The sequence below is a fragment of the Tiliqua scincoides genome, chromosome 13 (genome assembly GCF_035046505.1).
Source record: "Tiliqua scincoides isolate rTilSci1 chromosome 13, rTilSci1.hap2, whole genome shotgun sequence".
Classification (NCBI taxonomy): Eukaryota; Metazoa; Chordata; class Lepidosauria; order Squamata; family Scincidae; genus Tiliqua; species Tiliqua scincoides.
The window spans coordinates 8,618,036-8,625,274 of NC_089833.1; the positions used below are offsets into that span (position 1 = coordinate 8,618,036).

Genomic DNA, 7,239 nt, shown 5'->3' on the forward strand with positions numbered 1-7,239 from the left:
CATTTCCTCTCCCTCTTGTCTCTCTTGGGCTCTCCTCCCTGATCCAGACGACGCTCAGGGAACAGCTGCCGTCCTTCACTCAATTTAGCTCATGGTCTGTGTGTGTGTGTCTCTCTCTCTCCCTTTGCTGCATAATCTCAATCTTCCAGGGTATGATTTTCCTTCAAAGGCCTTCTCTAATTTCATTCAGTGAGGGCTCTTTACTTCAATCAATCCCGCCATGCTTTTCCCAAGAGCCTCTGAGAAGGAAGCCCCATTGGGTTCAGTGAGATTTACTTCCAGGTAAGCGTGCCTGGAACTGCTGTTTCAGACATCTATTGGATTTTCAGCTGTTCTTCAGTTAGCTAGTTAGCCAACTAGCTAACTAGTTGCCTCTAGTTAGCTGTGCAGCTACTAAAGCAGTACTTTAACTTTAGGAACCTTTATTGGTATAATGATGTAAAAACTATGTAAAATCCACACAATCCACAATCTTTTGTTGGCAACCTTCAGTCTCGAAAGACTCTGGTATCGCGCTCTGAATGGTGGTTCTGGAACAGCGTCTAGTGTGGCTGAAAAGGCCGATTCGGGAGTGACAATCCCTTCCACACCGGGAGCAAGTGCAGTCTGTCCCTGGTTTGTCTCCCTGGCTATGGGCCTTCCTTCTTTGCCTCAGACTGTTGGCCAAGTGTCTCTTCAAACTGGGAAAGGCCATGCTGCACAGCCTGCTTCCAAGCGGGCCGCTCACAGGCCAGGGTTTCCCACCTGTTGAGGTCCACTCCTAAGGCCTTCAGATCCCTCTTGCAGATGTCCTTTTATCGCAGCTGTGGTCTACCTGTAGGGCACTTTCCCTGCACGAGTTCTCCATAGAGGATGAATGGATGATGGAATCCACAATATAGCATCATTCTTGTTCATTAGCCCAGCTCTTTATGATCTCCCTTAGAAAGGCTGCTGTTCACTACATCAGCTGTGGAATGAACAAATCAGACCGTTTCCTGGTCTGACTGACCACCCATGTTGGCCCAGATTGAACCTAAAAGCTTCCTGCTTAGAGCAGTAATAGATAGTGTGCTGTGAGGGGGTGCAGGGAGTAGCAATTGCACCAGGCAACAAGCTCCTTAGGGGGGCAACAAACGGAGCTGGACACTAGCGGCCAAAACTCTGAAAACTTTGGTATGTACAAATAATACCACCATGTTATATATCATTGGAAAGGTAATTTAATGCTGAATGCAATGAGACAAACTGCATTGGAATATCTGTATTCTATCAAAAGTTATGGCCATTTAACTAGAAAAAGTCTTAACTGTGAAAACCTTGGTACGTACGAATAATACCATTGTATTGTAGTCTCTGTTTGAATGCCAGATGCAATGGAGTGGCAACAGGTTCCAGGTACCTCATTGACTTGAGTTCACCCAGACTCATCTGGTGAGCCACTGTAAGATCAGCCACTTGGACTGATCCTGCGGGGCTTTTCTTATGTTCTTATAACCACTTCAATGGGCTGTTCAGGAGGTAGATCAAAATGACTTTAGGCTGAGATTATATGCAACTATGCACTGAGTCAAGCCTTTGGTCCATCTAGCCCAGTGTTGTCCACACTGACTGGAATCGGCTCTCCAAGGTTTCAAACAGTGGATTTTCCCCGCCCTGCCTGGAGATGCTGTGAGGGATTGAACCTGGGGCCTTCTCTACGCTGAGCTGTGACTCCTTTCATGAACCTGGGGCCTTCTCTACGCTGAGTTGTGACTCCTTTCATGAACATGGGGCCTTCTCTACGCTGAGTTGTGACTCCTTTCATGAACCTGGGGCCTTCTCTACGCTGAGCTGTGACTCCTTTCATGAACATGGGGCCTTCTCTACGCTGAGCTGTGACTCCTTTCATGAACATGGGGCCTTCTCTACGCTGAGTTGTGACTCCTTTCATGAACATGGGGCCTTCTCTACGCTGAGCTGTGACTCCTTTCATGAACCTGGGGCCTTCTCTACGCTGAGCTGTGACTCCTTTCATGAACCTGGGGCCTTCTCTACGCTGAGTTGTGACTCCTTTCATGAACCTGGGATGTTCTCTACGCTGAGTTGTGACTCCTTTCATGAACCTGGGGCCTTCTCTACGCTGAGCTGTGACTCCTTTCATGAACCTAGGACCTTCTCTACGCTGAGTTGTGACTCCTTTCATGAACCTGGGGCCTTCTCTACGCTGAGTTGTGACTCCTTTCATGAACCTGGGGTCTTCTCTACGCTGAGTTGTGACTCCTTTCATGAACATGGGGCCTTCTCTACGCTGAGCTGTGACTCCTTTCATGAACATGGGGCCTTCTCTACGCTGAGTTGTGACTCCTTTCATGAACATGGGGCCTTCTCTACGCTGAGCTGTGACTCCTTTCATGAACCTGGGGCCTTCTCTACGCTGAGCTGTGACTCCTTTCATGAACCTGGGGCCTTCTCTACGCTGAGTTGTGACTCCTTTCATGAACCTGGGATGTTCTCTACGCTGAGTTGTGACTCCTTTCATGAACCTGGGGCCTTCTCTACGCTGAGCTGTGACTCCTTTCATGAACCTAGGACCTTCTCTACGCTGAGTTGTGACTCCTTTCATGAACCTGGGGCCTTCTCTACGCTGAGTTGTGACTCCTTTCATGAACCTGGGGTCTTCTCTACGCTGAGTTGTGACTCCTTTCATGAACCTGGGGTCTTCTCTACGCTGAGTTGTGACTCCTTTCATGAACCTGGGACCTTCTCTACGCTGAGTTGTGACTCCTTTCATGAACCTGGGGCCTTCTCTACGCTGAGTTGTGACTCCTTTCATGAACAGTTTTACAGAGTTCTCTTTTATCCCTTCTCTTTTTGGGTTTAGTTTTCATATTTGATTTTACTGCTAGCAGGTGGTTTGCCATTTTTAAATTGCTTTATTCTTAGTTCTTTATTACTACATATCCTGATTACAGGTCACCCTGAAGATGCCCCCAGAGTAGAAGGTGCTGGGGCATAAATACTGAAATTCCCACTGCTTTTATGCCATGATATCTACAAGTTAAGTTGGAGAGTTCTCTCTGGACATGTGCAGAGCATCCTTTTCTGGCCATGCCGTTCCCACTGGTCAGAATCTGGTGCACGTTCAGCATCTGGACAAGCAAAGAGCTGCTGGGTTGGGAGCCCTGGGGAATTGTGGGTGTGTTGTGCTTCTAATATGAAGGTGCCTGAATCTGTGCTCCTGCACAATCTTCCTTTGCCATTGGGCTCCCTGAACCTGCCACCCAGCTCCAGCTTCTCGCTTTGGCCCTGGTGCCCGAGTGTTCACTTCATGCCTTTCGGAGGAAGTGACTGGCATGGAGAGGAATGTTTCTTTTCCCCCTATGGTGTCAGCAGAAGCCAGCTGTGTGTCTAATCTTTGGATTTCGTTCAACGTTGATGTCAGTGGGGAGTAATGCAGAGGTTAAGGAGGTGAGGGGGCTTGTTCCCTCCTCTCTCCCCTCCCCGATCTTGGCACACATGTTGTCTTCATGCAGCAACATCTTGAGTCAAAGACTGGGGGAGAAAGCTCCTAGTTGACAGGTTTATACTTCCAGCCTCACCTTCCAGTGATGAAAAGAGGCGGGGCGTGATTAGAGCAGTGTTGTTTTTAGGGGCACCTAAGGGCACATCACTGATTTTAGGAGATCAGCTGCCGTGACAGCATATCACCAAGATAACCCTCTCTTAAAATGTGCTCCATGTAATATTTTGCCCTTTTGACAGCAGCCCTCTGAGGCAGGTCTTTAATATTCCCATTTTACAGATGGGGGTAAGCGAGACTGAGGGGTAGTAAGTTACAGCCCAATCCTATGCATGTCTACTCAGAAGTAAGTCCCATTAGAGTCAATGGGGCTTACTCCCAGGAAAGTGTGGATAGGATTAGGCTGTCACTCATTATGGTTTTTTAAATTGAAATATCTGTCTGCACATCTGTCCATCCCACCTTTCTCCAAGGCTGCATACAATATATTTTAAAAAAAAATCAAAACTTTTTTTAAAAAACAAGAACAAAACAGCCAAGCAAACAACTGAAGAAATAACGCACAAGGAAGAAGAACACTAAGAGATCAACCCATTGGCGAAAAATGAAACCATCAAAAGAGAATGGCGAAAACCTGCTGAAACAATAAGTTATTCAGTCTCTACTGGTATGTTGGCAAGGAAGGCAGCCTCGTGGGAGGGGGTTCCAAGGGAGAAGGGCCCCTTTTAGGGAGAAGGGCAGGATACAAATAAAGTTTATTAAAGTTTATTAAACAGACAAGGCCTCCTTATGTGTCCTTTCCCAGTCATGCCTCAGATAGGACATGCGAGGAAAGCCTCCTTGCATGATCTCTGGGACTGGGTAGGCTTTTGTTGAGAATGGTGGTTCTTAAACTAGTTTGGCCCCAAACTGTGTAAAGCATTAAAGCAGTGTTTCTCTGACTGTAGGGTGGGACCCACGAGGTGGACTGTGAGCCAATTTCAGGTGGCTCCCCATTCATTTTAATGTGTATTTCATTTTTGATATGTTAGACTTGATGCTACTATGGTCTGCGAATGCATTTGGGGAAATGCTACAGATCTATACTTCAAACAGTCTACTGTGTATATGTTTTTAACCATGATAGTCAATGGGGCTTACTCCTGGGTAAGTGTGGATAGGATTGCAGCCTTTAGGATGTTTGGGTGTTGTTGTTTTTTTTAGCAGATTAGGAACGGCTTCGGAGGGTTCTTCTTTAGTTTAAATAAAATTGATTTGATTGTATGGGGGGGGGGTGTTAAAAAGTTTTCCTGCTTGATGATTACTTCCAGCCACGCCATTACTTCCAGTGGGTCCCGACAAATTGTCATTCTAAAAAGTGGGTCCTGGTGCTTAAAGGTTTAAGAACCACCGCATTTATCCTTTAACCTTGAATCACCCCTGGAAACAAACTGGCAAGAGCAACAAAGCAGTCATGTGATTGTATCCAACACCCATCAAATTCATATTGCGCCAGCTGAAGCATCTGATAAGTTGCCCCGAGGCCATGTGGTAGATTCCCTTGAACCCAGGTTCTCCCAGGCTGAAGGCTAATATTTTATCCGCTTGACAGTGTTGACTCAGTGTTTGTTTACGTCTCCTGGTGGGGCATGTGGAGTAATTGCATCATAAGCCAGGATTTCCTGTCTACAACCCTGACAGGTGTGGCAAAGAATGGAGTTGTGTAAGAAGGGATCCCAAGCTGGAGTGTGCAAGGGAGGTGGATGCCGACAATCCTTTGTCCCAGAAATGGCACTCCTGTGCACGCACAGAGGTATGGGTTCTCTGCAAAATCTCCCCATGCAGGAAGGAAAGCTTTACCACGCCTGCACTTCCCCACATTTCCAATCTGTACTTGATGTGTGCTACAGCCTTCCTCATCTCATGGGTGGAGGCTACAAGTAACTTGCTCTCCAGAGCTTTGGATGGTGACTGTGGAAACTTGCTTCTTGGTAAGTGGCGAGCATGCACAAGCAAAAAAGAAATAAATCATTTAAATTCATTTTTGTTGGTATGTATGGTTGGCAACCTTCAGTCTCGAAAGACTATGGTATAAGCCTACCCAAAGGATCTCCTCTATGGAGAACTCGTGCAAGGAAAGCGCCCTACGGGTAGACCACAGCTGCGATACAAGGACATCTGCAAGAGGGATCTGAAGGCCTTAGGGATGGACCTCAACAAGTGGGAAACCCTGGCCTCTGAGCAGCCCGCATGGAGGCAGGCTGTGCAGCATGGCCTTTCCCAGTTTGAAGAGACACTTGGCCAACAGTCTGAGGCTAAGAGGCAAAGAAGGAAGGCCCATAGCCAGGGAGACAGACCAGGTGCAGACTGCACTTGCTCCCGGTGTGGAAGGGATTGTCACTCCGGAATTGGCCTTTTCAGCCAAGATCAGCTTAGCTTCCGAGATCAGACAAGATCGGGCATGGAAAGACTATGGTATAAGCCTACAGCAACCCGGTATTCCCAGGCGGTCTCCCATCCAAGTACTGACCAGACCTGACCCTGCTTAGCTTCCGAGATCAGACGAGATCAGACATGTGCAGGGTAAGTGCTATACAGCATGATGATGCGGGCAGAGAAGCTTTTTTCTCCAACTCTCACAACACTACATGGTTGGCAACCTTCAGTCTCGAAAGACTATGGTATAAGCCCACAGCATCTGGTATTCCCAGGAAGTCTCCCATCCTGCTGACCCTGCTTAGCTTCCGAGATCAGATGAGATCAGGCATGGAAAGACTCTGGTATAAGCCTACAGCACCCGGTATTCCCAGGCAGTCTCCCATCCAAGTACTAACCAGGCCTGACCCTGCTTAGCTTCCGAGATCAGATGAGATCAGGCATGTGCAGAGTAACAGTTTTTGTTGATTTTTTTTCATTTTAATTAATTGATTAAGCTTGTTGTGTTCTTATTTTCACTTGAGAAGTCTTTAAAAAAATACCTACCCTGCCCTGTGTTTTGACGCAGGGAATTCAAATAATTGAACCCAGAAGCAACTTCGCTGTGGGCTTAGGGTATAATATTTCTTTTTCTAAAATTGTTTAAAACAAATCTCTAGTGTGTTTCCCAATCAGTGGTACTCGTGGTGGTGTTTGGTGGAACACACAGGACCACCAGATCCCCACTGCCTGGCAATGAGATCAGTAATACAAAGCGACAAGCAGTGGTAGGAAGCTTAGCTTGATGGGCAGAGCTTGAAAATGCCCTCTCATCCACCTTTAGCCTCTTAGCAATGTTGTTTGTGTTGCATCTGGCCTCCCAATCTGGAAGGATGTCATCACCAGATAATTCAGTGGTACTTCCAATAGGGAGACCATGCAAGGTGGTACATCGAGGGACAAACATCGACAAACGCTGATCTAGCACTTAAGGCTGTGGAGGTAGCTGGTTCGAAAGTAGCTGTGATGATGCTTGGGGAGGGGGGGAAGGAATGGAAGCCACAGGAATGGAGGAGGTAGGAGTCAGAGTCTAGGGCAGGGGTGCTCAACACGTCGATCGCGAGGCAAAATGAGTCAATCGTGGAGCCCTTAGTCTAAAGACTAGAGTAGACTAAGGGCTCTGCGATCGACTCATTTTGCCTCGCAATCGACCAGTCGATCGCGATCGACGTGTTGAGCACCCCTGGTCTAGGGTTTCGGAGTCTTGAGTACACTTTACCCTATTGCATAATTAGTGGAAACCATTGGGAGCAATAGAAGGGGCCAATACCCCCCTAGGCAAGAGACTGCCCCATTGTTGCCCT

General features: G+C 47.4%; 1 pseudogene; it reads right to left on the reverse strand.

Annotated features, from left to right (window-relative positions):
- Positions 1-6,245: 6,245 nt before the first annotated feature.
- Positions 6,246-6,365, reverse strand: LOC136634081 (5S ribosomal RNA; annotated as a pseudogene).
- Positions 6,366-7,239: the final 874 nt, after the last annotated feature.